We start from the raw sequence: 11,815 nt of genomic DNA, 5'->3' as shown, positions 1-11,815 counted from the left end.
ACAGAGTCACCTCAAGGAACCACAACATTTCTTTGCTGCCAGTGAGACTGTACCCCACTGAAGTTGCTTGCTTCACCTCTATATGCATGAAGCCTTTCTCTTCTTCACATATTTATTTAGTTAGTAATAGAATGTGGAAAGGAACTTATTTGTTTTGACAGTGGAAAAGGGATCCTGACTTATTGAGAACAAGAGAGGTTGGTTCCTTGTTTAAGGGATTTGAAAGATAACTAAAATTATTCTGCTCATTTAGAGTTTTCCTCCTTTCCATTCTACTCATTTGAGTTAACAAGTAAAAACATCATTCAATACAAGGTTGATTCAGAATGAAGATCCTAATAAAGATGCAAGCTTCATAGTTCGACAAAAGGCTCTCCATTCGGAAAAAAAGAATTTGCATTTTTTGTTCAAAGATCATAGACTTTAAATGAAATGTAAACCCAAATATAGAAGAGCTAACAAATTAGCCAAGTATTGTTAGTCATCAAATTTTCCCTTTTCAAGATTTTCACATTGTTGTTTGAGCCAAAAGGAGCATATCTCATGCAGAGCCTTATTGAGAAAAACATAAAATAAAAGACATACAAAACAATGAAAAAAAGAAGAAGCAAATGGAGGTCGAGTGAAAGCATCATGCGAGACAACAATAAGAGAACACAATAAAGGATAAAGGGAGGAAATGCAAGATAAATGTGCAATGGAAACTAAAATGAATCTATGATGCAGCTAGACCTACTCCTAACCTATCCAGCTAGAAGGTAAGGTCTATGTGTAATGATATTTCCAATGTAACCATCATAGTTCCCGACCTATAAACACAAATATGAAAACAATTAAAAATGATATAAAGCATTATGGAAAATAAAGGATATTAGCTTGAAAAAGTTTCACAATGAACTAAAGGTCTTGGGAAATGCCATAAAGATATGCCATAACAACTAATTCTAACCATTTCACAACATCACCTTTTCTCTTAGAACCATAAACAAATGAACATAGAAATCTTCCTATGAATGCACCTTCATTTGTGTTATCTTTCTTAATGAAAATAAAAATAAAAAATATTGAAACTTATTATTAGCATGGGAGCTTGCCAAGTAAGACTGCTCTAACAATTCAATAACTGGATCATGATATCCATAACAAAAAAATTGAAAACCCTAAAGTTCCCGAGAGAACGAACTTTCAATGAAATCATTTGAATCAAAAAGTGAATCTTCTGAGGGGAATCTAGTTTCATCTTCCTCGGAAATCTTGTCAAGATGGTGACGGCCTAACATAACCATCAGCTCATGTTGAAGTGCCTCAATTATCTAGCAAACATTTGAACAATGAAATGATGAATTAAAGAACTCAATGGATTTAGAAAAATTAACTGGTGTAAGACAACTATCATCAATAACCTTAGTGAGAAAATGATTTCCAATGCAACAAGTGTTAACACTAGTATTATGATCAAATTTTCTAGATAGGAAATGAGGTTCATGATTATCTTTTGGTTCCCTTTATATCAAATTACATGCAAAACCAACTCTATGAAATCTTAGGTCATTAAAAATAATTGTTGGCATCGTAAATCCAGGAAACCGTTTAGGATACTAAGTTCACAAAAAACTAGAAGTATGTGCCAAATCAAACCCATTTATGTCCATGCAAGAGTTTTGGTCCACTGAATGATTCAATCATTTTCTAGCACTAAAGAAGATACATTATGTCAAGAAGATGATAAAATTCATGGTATGCATAAAAAACATAAGAAGGTGATCAATTACAGAGGAGTTAAACAAAGAGAAATCTTCCAACCTATTGTTGGGAAATTAATTGTTCCTAAAAAGTACCAACTAATATGCTACACATTAATCTATCAACCCAAGGTTTCGTTATGTTATTTCAAGGTTATCAAAATTGTTTGTGTAACAGGAATGCGATTATGACTAGTTGCTAAGGTCCTATGGAAAAGAAAGACTACAATATTAAAGGAACCAATTCAGAATGAAATCCCCAACTATCACAAACTATTGAAATTGTTAACTTCTACAGAGCTCTGAATAAAACAACAAAAGGAAACACACTAAACAACAAGTTGTTTCTTAGGGAACAACTACTACAGAGTGAAAATATAACACTACGCAATCATAGTAACTAAAAAAGATTGATCAAATGAAATAAAATTCTATGATAACTCTACAAGAAATGAAAGAAAATAATACTTCTTAATGAATTACCCACAACAAATCTATCCTTATAACAATTGCAATAAACCTGATTCAAGACAGAGCATTCAATTTAATGAATCAACAACGAGAAATAAGACCATTGCACAGATGAAAATATATGGAATAGAGAAATCAAACACTAATTTTAGTGGTACAAAAGAAGACAACGTTGTCCTAGGATCAGGACCAAATCCAGAATCAACTGCCTTAGAGGAAAATCAACACAATAGATTAAGTCTGAATAAAAAATACTTCCATTCAAATTGCAGAGGAACTAATTGCAAAATAATCACAAGTTAGAGTTTATATAAAAAATAATATTACAATTCGAACAACCTCTTTCTAGGTTCAACACTAGTTTTTATATCGTAACAACAGAGGATAAAGACCAGAGAGTCTATTGCTAATAATGAGCGATCTTGAGAATCTAATGATCCTCAATGTTTCTCTTTTAAGTCACAATGATATTAATACATCCAAGAAGCCAGGTCAAGAATTCATCCTCAACTAACTCGTTCCAAACAGGGTGTAACAGTTTGAGGCTTGCGCAGTATTCTCTGACCATTCTAGGAAACAACAAAAAATAACAATAAGCCAATATATTCTTGTCAATATGAAGGATATGTTTGATAGAAATAGCGTGTTATTACTCAATTTTGTTAGAAAAATAATAAGATGATAATAATGAATAGAATACTACTAAATTCCCTACTCTACTCATTAACATGATTTAAATTCACCAAAGTCTTTAGAAAATGATATGAAAAATGAGAAATAAGAGAAGGAAAATATAACAAATATAGGGCCCAACATCAGCCCCCAACTAAATGTTTTGCATGACCTCATGAAAATAAATGGTTAGCATGTAGGATAGTCAAGGAGTAATCTTCATAAGCTTCTTCTCCTTTATTCCTAAACCCATTTCTTTCTCGGAGATCTTCAAAAGCTACCAACTTACCTACTTCTTATAATTCATGATCAAATTTATAAAATGATCGAGGATACCAAGTCATGAGGCACTGATACCTGCATATTATCCAGTGGCTATGTCTTGCCAGCACCAGTTGAAAACGGTCTTCTATTCTAGCCATAACATACCGAAAGTTAGAATAAAAAAAAGGTTCTCTGTTCTTGACTTTGTTTAGTGATGCCTCCCATCTTTCCTTGGCTCCATGAAGGGCCTCCTCTCCGATGTCTTCCAGATATTCCATGCCCGAGTGCAAGACATCATACTGGGTTTGTACAAGTGTAGAGGCAACACAAGGTTTTCGTATGAAAATACTATGAAAAATTTGTCTGGTTTTGAGGTTCCCCTCTAACCCAATGCTCAAGGCCATGTTCTTCTCTCTGGAAAGTATGATAAGCCTTTTCCGACTTAATTTTGTTTCTAGAAAATGATATAAGATCTTGAAATTGAACATCTCCGATGAAAGGGACATAATTTTCTTCTACCTATTCTTCTAAAAAGAATTTATGCATATATAGCTCACATAGAAATTATTTTGTATACTCATCCTATTTTCGAAAAATAGAAATAAAATCCAATACATTCCTAAACTCGTATCATTGTCAATATTATATTGCTTTTACTTTAAGCAACAAATATCACTCGAGCAAGTATAATTATAATTTCAGGTTGGGAATTTGCATGCCAAGGAATATGAGTAAATAGAGCAAATTTCCTTTTTTTTCTCTACATCTTTCTTGAGGCGGTCCTTTAAATTTTAGACCTTCTTTTCAGATTCTCTTAGTTGTTCATGCATCTCATATTCTGTTGTTATCAATGCTTTAAATCATTGGAGTAACTCTTGATGTTCCCTCCATGGAACTACTTCTCCTTGATATCTTTCTATGGTTTACTGATGTTCCTCCATAGTTTTATGCAAAATTATAATGGAGGCTTCTACAATCAGGGGACTATGGGAGGCATGTCTTCTGTTTGTACCCCTTTTTCATAAAATGTAAATGGTGGATTGTTCTGAATTCCTACTTAAACAAGGGTAGGAGGAATGTCCATTACTTGTACCTTGGGATCAGTCTGTGTTCCTTCTTTAGCAATAGGAATAATGTCTGTCAGAGTGCTGGCTTCATTAAGGAAATATATAACATTAATCTAAACTCACATTTCCTGAGTTTCTTTCTTATTTTTAGGTCTCTTTTCATGGTCTCTGTGAAACTTCTTTCTACCTCGTAACCAATTATTTAGCTATTGTACTTTGCTTTGCAATTTCTTGTTATCTCCTTTTAACTTGTCAATTTTCTTCTAGAGTTTTCCTTTTCCTTGCTTTCTCCTAGCTTCAATATCTATGATAATATGAACAAGACTAGTAACCATGGTTGTTGGGGAGGAAACAAAAACTAATATTTCGGCTTCCATAGGAATAGTTTTATGAGTGGGTCTGGTTGTTGGTAAGTTTTCAGCTTCCGTTGTCTTTATATCAATACCAGACTCCAGAAGATCCTTAGAAAAATTAATTTGAGGCTCGGCTAAAAATCCAATGCTAACGTCTTGTTCTTCATCAATAAAATTTTCAAAAGGTTATGGCATCATTCCCTACAGAGGGGAAGGTTTTAATAAAGTATCAATAGAGTCTTTAGAACATCCTTGGGGTGAAACAACTTCATGATCATTATCTAAATCTAGGATAACAATGGATGCAGAATCAACATGAGAACTTACAACTGACGAATTCGGTGAAGCTCCATGTTCAATAGGACTATCGGGATGGGCTATTGCTGTTTCCTATTCCATTTGATCTGAAGTTGGTACATCCTGAGTTGATTTTTCTTCTATTAGTTTCTCAAGAGGGTTCGCGGAACTCTAACCCTTCTTTACAAGTCTATCAGACGTCCTCCATTTCTTAGGCAGGGAAGATAAAAATGAGACCATCCTATTCTCCACTCTACTAAGTTTTTGAGGTTTCTCAATCTGTACGCTCTCTTGTGGAGTATTTTCAGTCATGGGGGATAAAATAGAGGCATGGGGAAATGTGTACAAAGGACTAGATGGATGGAAGTATTAGTTATATCAAGCATATCATTAGAGAAAAGAAAGGAAGATTAATTTAGAATGTTGATTTTTTGGAGAAAAAAAAAAGTATTTATAATATGTAGAATTATAGTAAAATTCTCATAAAGAACCAAACATCACCACATTTGTGGAAGGGTTTAAGAATGTCCATAAATAGATTTAACGACCGTTCCCTTTTTAATTTTGAAGGAACAAAAATCCAAGCTCTTTTGTAATTCTTAGTTTTACTTCAATACCACAGGCATGGCCTTTGCTACCAGCAGGCATCCATAGCCTTGACAGGGTTTTTTTTTAACCCTTTGAGATGTTAATGTTCCATTTACTAAGAAATTTTCTAAATTTTGTTGTTATAATTTTTTTGAAGAATTTATAGAAAGTCATTGTTTTGGGGTGGTGGCCAGTTAACAATAATTCCCTTCACCAAAGCTACTGAGATGAACAAGCTGGCTCATGATGAGATCTCTTGTTGATCCACATTTATGAAGGAATGCAACAAATTACAGAGATAACCATAAATACAGAGATGCAACATAAATAATACTTCATTTCATTAATGTAAAATATTGAAATATGCTTACAAACAGAAATGGAAATAAACTAGCTCAGGCAATGGTAGCTTATCTCCTAAGAGAGATGTGGTGGCTACATGCCTCTAAATAGCGTTACAATGAGGCTTAAGGGCCTTTTTATTATTGAATAATAATATAAAAACATAAACAACCAAAACCCTAACCCAAGGAGATGTAACACCAAGAGTTTATGGGCCCTGTTGGGGTTAGTTGGGCATCGAACTTCCCGGGGTCGTGACTTGGTCATATTATCTCTGTTTGACGCACATGATATCCTGTTGGAAATATCTCTTCGAGGATTATGACAAAAAAGCAACTTTTCAAGGTTAGTTGGCAGTAGATTGCCAAAAAAACATCGTTTAGGGCCTCAAAACGACTCCAGAAGTTTAGGACCCAAACAAGTGCTAAAAATAGTAAATTTTGCTACAATTAAGGAAACTGAAAAACTGAAAGAAACAATGGTGTGGGTCCAAGTGGAATTGGTGGGTGGCCACCACTATCCACCTGGATAATTTGTCCTTCAACTTAAAAGGAAAAATCCATTAACTTGGCTTGGTGACCAGAAATGGTAATGTCACTCCATTAGATCCTATGATCAAGGTAGGTCGACTCATGATGAGACCTCCTATCCTCTACTAAATTATAATTTTCATTAATATTAATAGTTTAATTAGTAAATGGGGTGGCATGTCAACTCCTTAAGAGTAAGGGATGGTGTAAGAAGTATTAAAGTAATTACTTTTCTAACTTGCTAATTTTGTCCTCAAAAAAATATTATGGTCATTTATAGCTGGAAGATTGGAATTAAAAGATATTTCGTAAGTGGTGATGAAAGGAATGAAATATTGGCATTATTGTAAATTTTCTGCAATTGTAGAAAGAATGAAAAATTCACGGAGATTTCAAAATTCTGATAATGATTTCTCATAAAAGGTTCTCTAATGATAGCCATAAAACAAATCAGTTTCCCATCATCATATAAGGAGAAAACTAAAAATGTTCCTTGCCCTAAAGGAATAAATATACCACTAAAAAATGATCATTGCATGTTAAAGATCAACAACTGTATTTAAAAGAAACAATGATGTGCATAAAGAAATAGTAACATAATGAAAGAAAAAAAGGTTGTGACTGAGGGAACAATTTTTGTGGCTGAGGAAACAACAAATGCAACTATGGTAAAACCAACTATAAAATAGGAAACAAATACTGTGACTAAGGAAACAAAAACTATGACTGAGGAAATAGTGGATGCGACTAAGGGAACAACAACAATGACCGACGAAACAACAGTTGTGGATAAGGAAACAACAATTGTGACTAAGGAAACAATGGTTATGACTAAGGGAAAAACAACTGTAAATGAGGAAACAACAGATGTGACTAAGGAAACAACAATTGTGACTGAGGAAAAAACAGTTGTGGCTAAGGAAACAACAACTCTGACTAAGGAAACAACAACTATGACTAATGAAACAACAACTATGATACAATTTTTAGTGATGATTTGTTTTTATTTTTTATTTTATTATTATTGTTATTATTATTACTATTTTTAACAACAAACAAATAAAATTATTTACATTTTGTATAAAATAAAGAAAATATGTTCAAAAAGATTTACTTGATCGTGGCAGTGGGGAAATTACCTCAATCAACTACAATCTGCATATTAGCATCATTATCGATTTTATGAAGAAAATAACCTTTAGTAAGTGGATGATGGTACAGATGGAACTGATGCACACTGGTAAGGAACAAAATTCCGACATTATCAATTGTAGTAAGGCATACTATTCCATTTTCATAAACTTCGATAATTTCGTAAGGGCTAAGCCACCTCGTTTGATGTTTCCCTGGGAAACCTTGGAATCTCAAATCGTATAACAGCGCCCAATCTCCTTTCTGGAAATTTTTCTTTCTAATCAATTTATCATGCCATTTACCCCTCTGATGCTGAATCATGATAATCCATTGTAAAGCAAGAAGGCACATTTCATGTAATTCATTGAGTTGTTTTAAGCACTGTGTATGTGCTTCTGTGAGGTCCAATATGACTTCCTTGGAAGTTTTGAGAGTCTTAACTTCGAATTCAATTAGAAAAATGGATTCCTTACCGAAAAGCGCTGATAAGGTGAATAGCCAGTAATATTGAGCCAAGTTTTCTGATAGGCCCATAAGGCTTTTGGAGCTTGGCAACCCAGTCTCGATGATTAAGAGATAATGTTTTAGTTAAAATCGCCTCTAAGACTTTATTAGTGTTTTCCACCTTCCCATTTGCTTGCGGATGGTAAGGAGAAGTAAATTTATGTTTAAAATGGTAATTTTGTAGTGTGGTTGAAATTTTGTGAGTAGTGAATTGTGAACCCCTGTCTGTTACAAGCTCCCGAGGGAGCTCATGTTGAACAAATAGTTTCAACAGAAAATTAATGACTGCTTCTTCCATGGCCTTTGGTAGTGTTATTTATTCCAGCCATTTAGTAACATAGTCTATACAAACCACAATGTATGATTTTTTATTTGAAGGTCGGTGAAAGGAGCCTACAAAGTCCATTTCCCATATTTCGAACAATTCTAGTACAATTTGCAGTTGAAGGGGAATTTCATCAGAATGAATGGGATAACCCATCCTTTGAAAGCTATCGTAACTTTGGACATATTTCTTTGCATCTTTAAATATTGTCGAAAAAAAATAGCCCATCTGTAAGACTTTGTGTCTAGTTCTTTGATCAACAAAGTGACCCCCATAAGGCTCATCATGTCAAACCCTGAGGATATCATAAATTTTATCTTCTCTGACACATCTTCGAATCTAAATACCAACCCTTGTATGAAAAAGGTAACCGTCCATCCATGAAAATCACACATTGCATTGCATAATAATATTTTTTTCTTGAGATGACAAATGTGATGGCAATTTTCTAGCTGCTAGGTAATTTGCTACATTAGCATACTAGGGTGACAAATGTTCATCCGAGGATTGGTATTCAACCAGAAAAGAATCAACTGTAGTTGGAATTCTTGACAAAAAGTCTGCAACAAGGTTTTCTTTTCTTGACCGATCTTTTATGGTAATGTCAAACTCCTACAACAATAATAACCAACGAGTTACTCTACCATAAATATTTTTTTTTTAGCTAAATAACAAATCGCAGAATGATCACTGTACAGAAAAACTGGATATCTTATTATGTCATGGAGGAATTTATTTATGGCATAAATAATAGCTAAAAATTCTTTTTCTTTCGCAGTGTAATTTAGTTCAGTTGGCATAGGGTTCTTGCTAATGTAATAAATGTCATAAGGCTTTTTATCCTTTTCTTCTCCAAGGACTTCTCCTATCATTGTATCTGATGCGTATGAGGAATTGAGCAAGGACTAGAGAAATAAAGAATTTTGACCCGCTTCCATCAATTGCATGGGTGATATGGATGGACAAGAAGTTTTAATTTTTAAATAAAAAAACATTTTTCTAATAAATTTTGTAGCCAATGGGCTCAACATTTCTAGTAATTGAGCAGGGAATACACAAACAAAGAATTTTAATGTTGTTCCATTAATAGTGGAAGAATTTTAATTTTGTTCCATTAATAATGGAATGGGGTATGGATGACCTTGAAGCTCTATTTTTTAAATAAAAGTACATTCCTTCAATAATTTTTTGATCCAATGTGCTCAACATATAGAGTAATTTCTAGCATTGCAAGGAACAAATTTCCCTAAGTCTAGGGTTTAATAATAAATTGATAAGACCTTTCCCCATACGTTTTTGATAGGACATCACAAAGTGATCTAGAGTAAGCGGAAAGAGGGATTTTGTGTTTTAAGATATAACCACTCCATTAATTTTATGGAAAGGTTGGGATGGGACCATGTAACTGTTCAAAATTGATGACATTTAAAATAGAATTGTCCATGACAAATGAAAAAGGAATTAACAATATATAGGTAATATTGTCATAAAATGAGCCAATGATGAACAATTATTTCACAAAATGTCAATAAATTTTGTGTTGGATGAGGTCAAAAAATTGATTGTGTTTTTCAAACATCTTGCTCAAAAACTAGAATTTTGATATTCTATCCAAAAATAAAATTTTGAAACATTTTGAAATATTACTACTTTCGTTTTTGATCTACTTGCAGATCTGAAAATTAAAAATAGAGAATAACAGAACAGACTGTAGACACAAACACTGGAATAACACAGGTCTGCAAACAATACCACCACTTTATTATGAAGAAGAGATGAGCATTTTATAAACAATGCAATCATTCTCTTTATTACAAAAGATAAAATCAAACTGCATAATTAGATAAAGCCAATATATTTTAGATGTTTCCTTTTTCTTAGTTTTTGAGATGTTTCCCTCTTTTCTATTCTTGGATGTTTCCAATGAAATAGTACGCTTTTTCTTGGTTGCCCAATCAGTGAGATGTTGCTGATTTTTGTGTCCTTTCTGGTTTCCCAATTCCTCCCTGTTTAGATCAGGAAGTGTCCCGACTTCCTCCACCAATTGAGGGAAATTGCGTTGCAATGTTTCTGCATTGATCCATTTTGCCTGTGCTGGTGTGTGTCCCTTCCGACCAACCAAATATGAGAAGTATGGCTGATGTCGTGTGTCTCGTCTCTTGAAGTCCAGAATTGTATCTTTGAGTAGAGGAGGCTGAAAATCTGGAATATTATCAACCGGATGATGAATTGTAACAGATTCCTCAAGGAGAGGTGGTTCAAATAATTTGAGATTATTAACATTAAGAACATTGTGGATGCCAAGCTGGGAAGGCAAGTCCAAGCGATATGCATGTTCTCCAATGCATTCCAGAACAGTATATGGGCCATATCTCAGAGGGTGCAGCTTATGATGCTGGCGCTTGAAGCGTTGCTTGTCCAACAAGAGCCACACACGATCTCCAGGTTGAAAAGACAAGTGTGTTCGCTGCTTGTCATGTCTTTGTTTGGCACGATCTTGGGCTACTTGCAAAGCAACAGTTACTTGAGCTTGGTGTTGAGAAATGGAGTGTATAAAATGATGAGATGATTTTTGTTCCTGTAAATCATTTGCCATCTCCGCATAGTCCTCATTCACAGCATGTACCACTGCATCAATCAGGCTTTGTTTGTTTTGCTGACTACGAACTGCAACATTTCCAAAGTCTACATATGCAATACGTCCATCACGCATGGCAAAAATGTTCCCAGGATGTGGATCTCCATGAAACAACCCAAATTCTAGCAGCTGTCTCAGAGCAGCACTCACACCAACAGTGAGAAAATCAGGTATGCGGATGCCAACTTCTTTAATAGCTTGTGGATCAGTGCAACGGATGCCATCAATCCATTCCATCACAAGAACCCGTGAACCAGAAAGTTCTTTGTATACTCGAGGAATCTTAACTGTTGGATCATCTTTGAAGTTCTCCAAGAAGTCCTCAATGTTACGTGCCTCAAGTGTATAGTCAAGCTCTTCAAGTAGCTTCTTGCCAAATTCATCAACAATAAGCTCTGCATTACAACCAAGTTTCTCAAGACTAATGCCATTCAAAAATGAAGCTAGAGTTCGAAAAAGGAAAAGATCCCTATATATGATAGGTTCAATTTCTGGCCTCTGTACCTTTATAGCAACCTCTTTGACTGAGCCACGAAGAGTGGCACGATAAACCTGTCCTAAACTTGCTGCTGCTATAGTCTGAGAAGATATTTTGCTAAATATCTGTTCAAGAGGTACACCGGCCTCTTCTTCTATGATTGTAAAAGCAATCTTATTTGGAAACGAAGGAACATCATCTTGGAGAATGCAAAGTTCATTCATATAATCTTCACGAACAATATCAGATCTGTTTGCCAAAACCTGGCCAGCTTTGACAAAAGAAGGTCCCAAATCACATAGCAAATTCCGAAGTTGCTCTGCACGTAATGGAACTATCTCTAGACCCCTCCCAACAAGTCGATCATAGAAAAGGGTGATCCAATATAGCCCTAGTTTCGAGAGGATCTC

This window comes from Pinus tabuliformis, chromosome 2_2 (genome assembly GCF_031772625.1).
Source record: "Pinus tabuliformis cultivar Carrire ecotype Pingquan chromosome 2_2, CPIR1, whole genome shotgun sequence".
Classification (NCBI taxonomy): Eukaryota; Viridiplantae; Streptophyta; class Pinopsida; order Pinales; family Pinaceae; genus Pinus; species Pinus tabuliformis.
The sequence above is the reverse complement of the archived record's forward strand: the minus strand, read 5'-3'. Positions refer to the sequence as shown.